Here is a 13,251-nt window from a genome sequence, read left to right on the forward strand (position 1 = left end):
TCTTGTAGAAGTCACCTAATAAATTATTTATTTTATCCTTTACTTCATAAATTTCTAACAAATTTGAACTTACTATTTTTTTAATTTTTCTGTGTTCTGTTTTACTTAAATCTACAAACATCTGAATTTTATAATTGCCTGATAGAAACTGAGGATTAGTAATTAAATCCCTAACTCCTCCTAAAAGAGTATTAGAAATTAAAAAGAAGCCAAGAACCCCCCCTTCCTTTTCCCATGAGCAGTTTTGGATCTTGGGAAATAAGAGCTCTTTATATTCCCTGAATTTTAAGAATAGGTTATGGTTCTAAATGTATTTTCTTGCTGTTTGTAGCAATTAATTTTAGAGAATGGAAAATGGACCCATTGACATTTAAAAACTTGTTATGTGTGTACAAATACAAACTTTTGATATTGTTACAAAAATCGATCATATGTTTCTGATTTTGAGTACATGTATAAAAAAGTTCAGTTCTGTTTTGTTAACAATTATTGCTGAGGATAAAATCTTGTTTATTGGATTTGGTTCAATAATAAAAACAATCACTAATATAGATTAGGTTTTGTTTATTGGATTTGTTCAGTAATAAAAAATATTTTAGAATTTCTGATCAGTTGTTCATTTCTTTTGATGGTAAAATAAAAAGGACAACTTGTGTTGAAAGCGACTATTTCAAAATGATTGTCTCATGCCATTAATTTTTGTTTTTCCCATTGCCACAAAACTACTCCAGACAAGGTCAAGGCCCACTCCACCAGGGCCTTGACTTCATTGATGGCTTTTGGGAAAGAGTTGGGTGCTAGAAGTATTTGAGAAGTAGCGACTTGGTCCTCAATGCACACTTTTACAAAGCACTAAAAATTTCACTCCTTCATCAGGTCTAAGACAGCCTTTGCTAGCATCAATCTCCAAGGGCTCCTGGACCTTCATACTTCCTCCAAGTCAGTTTAAGCTATAGTAATCTACCCATATAGCTAAGGCTACTGCAGCACTGATCAAAACAAAGAAGTTAATACAGAAGTGTAAATAAACTTACTATAACAGTCATTTTAAATGATCACTGCTGCAAGTAGCTGCTCCCTCCCTCCATCCCTTTTTTATTGTATGTTTTTATGCCAGGACATGTACTGATATTGTTATATTCCTGGCATTGTCCTCAAAGGGCTTTAGCCGCCTACTCTCCAGCCACATATAAGGTATCCTGAAAACTTTGAAAGTTGTCTGGCTATTAAATCAATGGCAGCATTCAACCATATAGCTAAGGCTATTGCAGCAGTTACCATGTGAAAATCTATTGTTATTATATGCTTAATTACACAACTCTACTTATATAGTGTGTAAAATGCCAGGTTTTTGTGATATAGAAAAATGAGACCACAATAAATCATTTCAAAACTTTTTCCACCTTTAATGTGACCTATAACCTGTACAATTCAATTGAAAAACAAAAAAATTTGTTAGGAGATAAAATATAAAAAATAAAAAATGTACAATACACTGGTTGCATAAGTATGCACACCCTTAAACTAATAGTTTTTTGTGTGCACACCCTTAAACTAATACTTTGTTGAAGCACCTTTTGATTTAATTACAACATTCAGTCTTCTTGGGTACACATCTGCCATCAATTAAAAAGACTCTGATTAACCACAAATAAAGTTCAGCTGTCCTAGTAGGATTTTCCTGACATTTACTCAGTTGCCTGCTACAGCAAAAGCCATAGTTCGCAGAGAGCTTAGAAAGCATCAAAGGGGTCTCACTGTTGAAAGGTATCGGTCAGGAGATGGGTACAAAAAAATTTCCACAGCATTGGATATACCGTGGAACACAGTGAAGACAGTCGTCAAAAAGTGGAAAGAATATGGGACAACAGTGACGTTGCAATGAACTGGACGTCCCTCAAAAATTGTCGAAAAGACAAGACAAAAACTGGTCAGATTGCTGCCAAGAGACCTACTACAACACTGAAGGAGCTTCAGGAATTTCTGGTCAGTACTGGTTGTGTACTACATGTGACAACAATCTCCCGTATTCTCCATATGACTGGACTATGGGGTAGGGTTGCAAGACGGAAGCCTTTTCTTAAACAGAAAAACATCCAGCAAAACAATACATCGAGTCTTCCAAAAGCATGTGGAAAAATGTGTTATGGTCTGATGAGACCAAAGGTGAACTTTTTGGCCACAATTCCAAAAGGTACGTTTGACACTTCACATCACCAAAAGAACACCATCCCCACGGTGAAACATGGTGGTGGCAGTATCATGCTTTGGGCTTGCTTTTTTCCAGCTGGAACTGGGGTTTTAGTCAAGGTGGAGGGAATTATGAACAGTTCCAAATACCAGTCACTTTTGGCCCAAAACCTTCAGGCGTCTGCTAGAAAGCTGAAAATGAAGAAGAATTTCACCTTTCAACACAAAAATGACCCCAAGCATGCATCCAAATCAACAGAAGAATGGCTTCACCAGAAGAAAATTAAAGTTTTGGAATGGCCCAGCCAGAGCACAGACCTAAATCCAGTAGAAAATTGGTTGATAGGGTGACCTGAAGAGGGCTGTGCACAAGAGATGCCCTCACAATCTGACAGATTTGGAGCACTTTTGCAAGGAAGAGTGGCCAAATATTGTCAAGTCAAGATGTGCCATGCTGATAGGTGCCTACCCAAAAAGACTGTTGAAGCACCTTTTGATTTAATTACAACATTCAAAGTATTAGTTTAAGGGTGTGCACACACAAGAAAGTATTATTTTAAAGAGTGTGCACATTTATGCAACCAGCGTATTGTACATTTTTTATTTTTTATATTTTTTCCCTAATAGATTTGTTTGTTTTTCAATTGAATTGCACAGGTTATATGTCACATTAAAGGTGGGAAAAGTTTTGAAATGATTTATCGTGGTCTCATTTTTTATATCACAAAATCCTGGCATTTTAACAGGGGTGTGTACATTTTTTATATCCACTGTGTATATATGTATATGTGTATATACACACAGACACACACACACACACACACACACACACACACACACACACACACACACAATTAAATGAGAAGATTTAATGGAGTTCTAAAAAGCAATGCTCAAAAGTGTCCAAAAAGTCTTTATGATTATAGTCATTCAAGAGCAATGCAAAACAATAAATATATAGTGTTTTATATGTAGTTAAGTAAGAAAATAAAATAAATGTCATTGCAATTCTTATAAAATTAAAAATTTATAACAAATTTCTTTAAAGTCAATCAAAGTCTTCTACCCTAATTATGTATATGATAGTTTTACTAGTGACACGAACTTCTGGGATACATATTCCTGGTGGTTTTGAACTTACTGAGGTCAGCTTGAATGTGTATCAATATTTAGAGGTTATTAATGAAACCAAACCCGTGGCCTTGTTTAAAAATAATTCCACAAAAAAATGTGGACAATGCAATGGCTACAGGGATGAGAACATACCTCTCAAGTGTACCTCTTTACGAGGAACGTACCTCATTTGGGGTCTTAAAAAGTTCATGTTCCTCGAAATTCCTCAAAGTTCCACATTAAAAGAGTCTTTGACACATTCAGTGTTAGGATTTTTTTAAGTGAAATCCATGGTAAATAGAAATTAATCATATTAATTCATTAAAGGATCTTATTTAAATGAAAAAACAGCACATTTTAACCATTCTATGACCTTCCTAGTCGAAGTTGTTAGTAAGCCATTAGTATGTGTTCCACATTTTGCCCATTTGTTCCACATTATGAAGGTGAGTGTTCCTCATTTTGGAGATGGAAGGTTGAGAGCTATGGATGAGAAGAAAACAGATCCCTCAAGTTCTAGCCATTCCTCTCATGCAGCCATTAGCCTGTGCTCCCACAAAAGCCAAACCAAGCCAAAGCAAGTATAGTGTGCATGTTGCATGAAAGAGAGATGCCAAGAAGAATGGATGAGTAAATTATTAATAGTTCAATTTATGGAATAATAGAATAACTTTCAAAATATTTCCCTGGCTTCTTCAAGTGAATCAATTATGTATTTCATAGTTTTGTGAGTAAAAGTTACTTTTGCAAGGAACAACATTTGAAATTTGTTCTTTATTAAGTAATAAGAGATAGTTGTTGCTTTTGTAGTCTATAGGTTAGGGGAATGTCATCTGAGAGTCTTATTTTACGCTTCTGCCAAGTAAAATCTCTCTTTTAGTTTAGCATCTTATAGGATAGCAATGACATTCTGGTAATTCAATAGCTTAACATATACTTTTCTAGGTGTTCATATATGCTGGGATTTCCAAACTCTGTGGTGTGCTGTCTTAATTTGAATATTTCCCAGCTTTTTTTTTGTCAGTAGCTATAATATTGTATTTATAGTTTTTAGTAGGTCTGGGTGGATAACTGTCTTGGAAACTCTTCTAATTAATATTTTTTATTCCAGTCTATAAATCCAACAGTTTATTATTAGTGTTTTTTTATCCTGATTAGCAACTGCTTTCTCCACTTCTTGACTTTTATATTCACAAGTAGATATTCTATTTTCTGAAGTGTCAAATCTGGAGGACATAACTGGATAATGAGTCATTGATATTTAATAGTTTTTTTTGAGACAGAGTCAGTGGAGTCTTGAATGGGTTAGAGAGACCGAATATTTTCTATCTTCTTTGTTTGTAAGTTTCTTTTTCTGGCTTTGGGGTGAATATAAATTTTGATTTAGTGGTTTGAGTTTCTGTTTGGTTTGATTCTTGTAAGAAGTGTATGGACAATTGAAAGTGAGTAATAATATGTGTATTCATTTATTTGCAGTTGAATGCTTAACAGTCTTGTTTTGCAGGATTCACGTGCCAGATGCCAAGGATCTCTGCACATAAAAAATAAACCTCACAGAGTATGTCAACAGATCACTTGCAGATGGTAAAACAGCAACAAAAATGATGTTTTGTTGGTTGTGTAAGTGTATTTGAGAGTTGGTTTGCATATATTTAAAAAAAAATGTTTATGGGGACATCTTCTTTATGATCTGGTCAGTTGCTTTCCCTGAAAACTCTTCCTTTCATAAAGGACTTGAAAGAAACATTATCCAAACTGAGGTAATATTCTTGAAAGTTCCAGCAGGATAGCTGTTACTGGGGTGTACACATATCAGAGGATCTCTTGTGATTTGGAAACACCAGCCAACTGGTCAAGAAAGCACACCAATGCCTCCACTTTTTAAGAAGGCTAAAAAAAGCTAAGCTTCCTCCTCATATTCTCTCCACCTTCTATAGAGGAGCAATAAAGAGAATACTCACCTGCAACTTCACAGTGTGGTTTGGAAGTTGCACAGTTACAGAAAGGAAGGCGCTACAAAGAGTGGTGAGGGTTGCGGAGAAAGTATCAGGTTCCAGTCTTCCATCGATACAAAATATGTATTCTACAAGAAGCATACAAAAGGCCACAAAAATAATACAGGACAACACGCATCCTGCACATGGACTGTTTAAGCACCTGGCATTAGGCAGGAGATATTGCAGCATCCACTAGAGGACTTCAAGATTGAATAACAGTTTTTACCCTACAGGGACTAGACTTCTGAACTCTGGCACTAGTCTCAGGGGTCTGGACACATAAATCAATTTTTATTTATCTGTGCAATATATACTTACATATATTCCAAGTAAGTACAATATTTATTTATTATATCCATAGTCAGTATTATTTAACCCACTCAAGTGCAATATTAGACAAATAACTTAGGCACTGTTCAATCTGTAGTGTGTTTTGTATTACTTTAAATAGGGCAGTTAACTCAGGGGAGGGTATGCTTTTCGTGTATGAGTGTTGGTAAATGTCTCTGCTCTTTCTTGTGTGTATTGGGAATAGTGCTGTAATTGTTAGTTATGTTTATTCCTCTGCTTGTATGTGTTGTTTCACTTTCCTTTGTAATCTCAAGAACTATTTCCAATCACATATCCTGGAAAAAGTCTCTAAAACAGCATCTCTTAGCCCTATGGCAATGTACTTTTGGCTACGACTACAGAGCATCTTCCCCACCTGATCTCACTAACTTTTTTCTCCCCTCTGCTTAACAGTTATGCAGCTATCTCTTGCTGTCTTCACACTACGGTATCCAAAGCAGATGGTATATTGTACTTTGTATATGCTGTATATAATGAATACTGCCTTTGTTATTCTAGCTAGAAATTTATAAGTTTGTATGTCTGTTTTTTTAAGTTGTTATCTCTCCGTGTATGTAGAAAATGTGATTGTATTTAAATTTCTTTTGTATGTGGAACTTTTCTCCCCGGGCGTCCACTGAAAATGGGCACTTTTTGGCCCAGTGGACCATCCTGGTAAACAAATGCACACAAATAAATAAATAATAAATAATTGAGCTGATGCACAACATTTTGTTTAGGCTATACATGTGTAGTTCTAAATGGCATTAAAGTTTACTTTGATTTTGACTTTGACTTAATAGTCTGTCAACCATCTTACCCACCAAGATTATAAGATTATGACATCTCTACACTCCTGTCTATTAGTCAGTTTGCTAAAACTGACATTAGGGGCTGTTTGTTACTATGCTAGTAATGAATGATTTTAGTAACATTTCCACTGCCACTACTTCAAAACAATTAATTTCCCTCAGAAAAGTGTCATCAGTGGGTACTTCATTAGAAATTTCCAGTTATAGTCTACAGCAATCCATTTTATGTTTGAGTACAGCAAAAAGACCAAACCGACTTTGGTTAGTGTGGAACAGCTATCATACTTATTGACTCAGCTAGACAGCACTGGAAAGTCTTTACTCTTCATCTGGCGAATAACTACTGAAATCATCATGTCATATACAAAATCTTCTACTAAAGCAAGTCTTACCTTATTTGTTGGAATTTTTGCTGGCTTACAAAGCAAACATGTGTTCATAACTAAATACAGTAGTGAAAGACTCATCCTAGACCTAATTATGCCATTCTATCAGCACACCGACACAACCATCTGAAACGTTTCAGCACAACTTAAAGCTTCTTACTCCATTTCGAGCCAGCTTATCATAGAAGCCAGAAGAACTACTGAAAAGAACGTTTATACCAGTAATTGAATATGCTCCACCCATCACCTTCCTTTACTTAGTCTACAACACTAATTGTATACAAACTACTTAAAATGCCATATACAGATTTAGCAACCTCTCTCCAAAAAAACAAATGGTTACCAGTAACTATTTAATCAATCTTGTTTCTTTTCTCCGTCATATATACTGCATTAAATAACAGCTTCTGTGCTTCTCTCAGAAGCAAATTGCAGCTAAAAACAATGCTGTTCTCTCTAACAAGACAGGACAATTATAATACTTTCTAATGCTTCAGTAATACTTTCAGACTCTATAGACCTCCTTGTCCTTGTTGGTGAAGAAAAAAGCCTTAAGATTATTCCAGCTAACTGGAGTGAGTTACCCTCTGAACAAATGACAGTATACAGTGTTCTGAGGGAGGAGGTACTCTTGGAACTATTTAAAGAAACACACACACATGCACCTGCATTCCAGACAAAAGGACACTCTAAATTTCTTAACTCTGTGCTTTGATGTCTTTTCAGTTTCTACAACAATCTACTGAATAACTTCCAATTATAAAAAAGTATGTACATTCTCTTAATAAATAATCAACAATGTTACTTCTGCCTTGCAGGATAGCACTGATAATGTTGCCCATATAGATAATAATAATAATAGATTACATGCATAGATATTTATATACATTCAGTTACTGTATCCAAGCAGCTTGAGTAGCTTTGTGCTGTCTGCACGTCTCTGCAGTTTACTTATTGTAACCAAATATAGGTAAACAGGTAGATTGGACAGCTATGTACTGGCTGGTTACATAGTTGCTTGCTGTCTACAGTTCAATTTTTATACCCTCATTTTCAATACTTATTGACTTATTCACTGCCTATCAAGCAGCTGCTAGCAAATTTTAATACATGTGCATTGATCTTGTTAAATACAATGTGAAACGTTTTAACAGCAATCACCATGATCCCACTTCTATAACTTCAGTACTGCAATAACATTGTAAATACTGCAATAACATTGTAAACTACTTTTGCTTAGTGTCTGATAACAACCATGCTTGTGTATAATAGTGCAAGGTAATTGTGTTCAGTATTTTACATCAATTGTGCTTCATAATATCTTATACACTATACTTAGCATAATGTATATACTATTTTTCTGCGTTTTCTGCACCCAGGTTGTGGCTACAAAGGGTCTTTGTACAAGTCCACTTACCCAGTTAACAAATCTTTAAATAAAAAAGTGACTTATATGGATTAACAAACCTTACTCTTTTGAAACTTCTACACTTTACTATTTTATATGAAAAATTGCTATTCTGAAAGAGTCTATTGTTTTAATCCCACTCACTTCCTAGTAATATTCATAGTTTTTATGTCGTACTGCTTTAAAGGCAACAATCTATTAAAATGATAGCTGATAGAATAGAGGCCTAAAATCTTTAATCAATTTATGTAAGGCATTGTGCCTACATGAGGTATTCTTTTTTGTTTTCTTTGTTCACCTTCTATGGAGAGCAAATCTCCTTTTGTATATGAACAAAACATGCCATTATTTCCATACTGATTTACAGTACTGTCTCTCTCTCTCTCTACCAATGCCTTATACAAGAAACTATCAGACACTCCTTCCAGCAAATTCACACTGATCTCAAATGTAATATTTGTAGTGGTGAACTTAGAATGTCAAGAGGCATGAGTCCTATGTTACACTTAAGCTATAAGAAAGAATTACAGTGAAAATATAAACATCTATTACTGTCCACATTTTATCCACCTTAGTTTTCAACAACATCTCTTCGAAGTCTTTCAAAACTTATATATCCAAACATTGTAAATAAAAAGTATGTAAAGTTGAAAACTCCAAATAGGAGATGTTGCTGGTGACATGTTAAGAAAATTCATCAAAAGTCGTATGTTTCTCTACATATTAGAAATAAGTTGTCAGTAGAATAACACTAAAATATGGCATGACAACAGAGCCTAGATCCAAATTCATGGTCATGCTTTTATTTCACCATGTTTAAGTTGATAAAATTGATAAATCTTAGGCAGAGTCCCCATTGCCACTCCAAATTCTGTCATAAGAAGAAGAAATCATTTTATAAAATAATCTCCACAAATCTTTTTGTGATCTCAGTGTCTTTAATTGAACCATCATCAGCTGACCTCAACATTTCCTTCTCAACAAAGATAATTTCATCATTGATTATGACAGAAAATAAAATTTTACATCACTTGATACTAACAAATTAAACTCATTTCTATGTAGGCTACTAGATTTCTTAAGAATCATTTTTGCAAGATCTGCAGGTTTATGCAATGTAACACTATCAACCTGAGGCTTCCTGTAGATGCCTAAAACCTATACTCATTTCTACAGAAACAAAGCTAAGTGACACAACCTACAATTACATACAGTAACACCCCCATAACATTCTTATTATTGTGGTGCCATTACCCTCCTCAAATTCATAAGACTCTAGCACATGGCACTGCTACCTGTTCCAGTTGGTCCATTCATTCCTTGGGCCATGCAAGGGTCCCACAGCCTGTAGAGTCCTGCCTATGGAGTCTATCATTCCAGTTATTCTCCAGAGATAACAGTTGGATATTAGGGAGCATGTCAGTGTGTGGTCCTTGTGAGCTGTCCTGTCCATTTAGCTGCTTCACCTCGGTGATTCCCCTGTACTCCAAAATGCTGCCCAGTCCCATCAGGATAGCATGTACTTCACACACACACACACACACACACACACACACACACACACACACACACACACACACACACACACACACACAAATACATATTATTAACTATATTGCAATCACTGAAGGGCTGCGATAGCTTAAGCTGTACATACTTTAGTTTCCATATGATAAGGGCCATCCATGAATCCTCTGTGGGTGGCGCAATTTAGCAGGTTTCCATATAGTATCTTTATGCTCGTGGAAGTGGTCCGTGATCTGTTGTTCATCCATGCAATTGTGGTACTATCTGTACTGTCATGGAGGGCCATGGCACAACACATCATGGGCACTGGCTCCAAGAATGGTCACTAACATATGTTGCTCTACGATTGCTAATGAGAACATTGTAGTGTCTTGTTTACTGGCACTTCCTGATGTTTTGAAATGGCAAACACTTAAGTGTAGAGTGCCTTTTTTATACATCTTTGAAGTACTGGGCCATGACTAATTGAATTATTTGCATAATCTCTGTTCTTCTTTTACATCTGGAGCCTAATTTCCATATCATTAGGTGATTATTTACATATGCTGAATACAACAATTTTAGTCTAGCGTGGTTGCTCTACCCGTGTCTGTTAATTGCCTTCTCCGTGTACTTTGCTGCTTTTCATTCTACTTTGTGCCACAGTATGAGCTAATTGTTTATGAGTACTGTCCAGTATGTTACTATATCATTAACGATTCTCAGCACCAGAGTCTGTACTGATGATGCTCCTGTCGCTTGTCCCTCTTTACATCTGCTCAGCAAAATAAAGTGATTTCTTTACATTTGAAACAACGTATAAAACTACAGTTGTGCTGAATAACCTTGCATAAAGGAAATACAAATAATTCCTGTGTCTGAAATTTTGTATTTAAACCCACTTTATTCAGAATATTTCTAAAGATGCATTGCTCTGTTTTTTTATGAGAAATGTCCACCTGTCATTTTCAAACAGACATGTTGTATTTGAATATGTGCTTATTTTCTTTCACACATCTTGTGAGCACTTTCTGACATTGCCATTACCTGGGATATTGTTAGACTTCAGAGCTTAAAAAACAACAATACATGAATGCATGGGTAATGAATATTCCAGATGCATATGTTTTTATCTTTGCAACACATTTCACATCTGTTTATATGTATTTTTCCTTTATGGGTTGGTTTATTGAGGTATGGAATCTCTGTCATGGATGTATCTTAATATACCCCAAACCACCTATAATACCCATGTTGAGCTACCCTGCAGGCATCAGATCTCATCCACATCTGCAGTAATCCGCAAAACATACTAGTACACAAATTTTCAATTTTACAAAAGAAAATCTGCTGATCTCAAGAAGATTAGGAAATACTTCACAAATGAAAGGATATATTTTTTTTGTAGTCCAGAACATAGTAAACATGACATCCACTCTCCAGGGTCCAAGACCAGCACTTACTAGAGTGCTGTTATGGTTGTAGTTTACCAGCACTCTTAGAGATGAGAGAATCTGATTTTAAATGATTAACACAGGATGCACAGTTATGATGTCTGTCACAGCAAGGAGAAACACTTTTAAGGTATGACCTTGTAAATACACTTTAAAAACAAACACAGATCTATGTGGTCACTACTTGAGAACAGGTGAGACAGTTCTTCTGATAACAATAATTCATGACCCACTTTATATCTGCTCATCTTTTAGTTTGGATCGAACTGGGTTTAAATCTTGTTATGTGCAGAAGGTACTAGAAGATAAATTGATTGTCTAAGACCCTCTACCCATACCAGTTAGTTGATATAATAAATGCTACTGGTGGTACATGAGATATGCTCAGGTCCTCAGGGGGTATTTTATGTTTGATTTTCTTTATTTTGGACTTGTGATTCTGTAAATATTGCATCAAAATCTTCATAGGGTCATAGGTTCTTAGGATAGTACTAGGGAACTGGTCTGCAGACCATTTCAAGCCTAGCAAACAAAAAAAAATATTCAAATTTTCCCTCTAGCCTCGAGGATGACAAGCCAAGATAAACCAGGAGAGAATTTGAGGCTGCTCAACCAATTATCTAGGTTTGTAAACCAAAGTCAGTGGTGAGTGATGGAGCACAACAGATCAAATAACCAGGAACACACCAGCTGTACGCTTTGAAGGAATCCACCTCAGTTTTGAGGAGTGTGAAATTTGCTTTAGAGAAGTTTTTCACTGCGGTTTTCTGGGCAGGGGTTGGGGTCGGGATGTGAATATCCAGTGAGATCAGTTTATGGTCTGATCTTACCAGTGAGGGATACACTTCTGGTCTGGAGCATAGAGTCCCCATGTTGGTGATGATTAGGTCCGGTATGTTTTCCCCTCTTGTGGGAGTGGTAACAAGTTGTTCCATAGCATTTGAGTTTATGAATTCTAGGAACCTTTGGGCTAGGGTGTTGGAGCTAGAGTAATGCTCCCAGTCTATGTTTGGGTAGTTGAAGTCGCCCAGTATAATGGTGTTTGGAGAGACCTTCATATTTTCTAGTGTTCTCAGGAAGGCCGAGTGGGATTCCTGGGTTTGGGAGGGTGGTCTGTAGCAGGCTATAAACTGGAAGGCAGTTTTACCCACTGTTAGTTGCACATGGATAGTCTCTGATGCTTCGTGCTTTGCCACCAACCTGGAGGTGTGGGTATCTTTGATGAATATCGATACTCCCCTCCTTTGTGGTTCGGTCCAAGTTTTGTGGCCGAAAAGCATGGTATGAGGTATAACCTGGTAGTGCTGGGGTGCTCTCGGGAGCCCTGAACCAGGTTTCTGTTACTGCACAGATATCGATGTTCTCCATGCTAAGGAGAGTTTCAAGTGCATGCATCTTGAGGTTTAGACTTCTGGCGTTGAGTAGCATTACTCTTAGTTTCTTATCCCTTGTGATACCTATGGAGGTTGGTTTGTCTTTGAACCTTGCCTAAAAAGGCACTATGGGGGTAGCAAGAGCCTTTGCCAATATCCGAAAGCCCAGGGGTGACAGGTGCAAGCCGTCCCTAGCAAAGCATCATGGCTTGTCGTGCATATCATCCCAGGCTGACAGGCATTGGATCCCCTTTGAATGACACCAGTACTTAAGCCAATTGTTGAAATTGATCATCTTGTCTTCATATTGTGGCATCATTCTTGGTGAGGGTAAGATGCTACTCAAGGTCAGGGTCATACCGGCCTGGGCTACATGCTCAGAGAGCTCCTCCATGTCTCTTTTCATGTAGTCCAGGAAGGTACGTCTCAGGTCATTCACACCAGCATGGACAATGACTGAGTCATATTTGTACTTGCCTTGGAGTGACCTGAGTGCTTGTGTTATGTGACGGATCCTAGTGCACGACAGGCTGCTCACCGTGACCTTCTCCTTGTTCAGCCTGGTGAGCGGGACGTCAGTGTGCCTGATGATAGAGTCACCTATAACAAGTGTATCAGGTGTGTTGTTTAGCCTTAAGGGCTGTGACTTTTCTGCACACTGGCTTTGTGAGATATGTGTTGC

Source organism: Protopterus annectens, chromosome 12.part0 (assembly GCF_019279795.1).
Source record: "Protopterus annectens isolate FY-2018-M chromosome 12.part0, PAN1.0, whole genome shotgun sequence".
Lineage (NCBI taxonomy): Eukaryota > Metazoa > Chordata > Ceratodontiformes > Protopteridae > Protopterus > Protopterus annectens.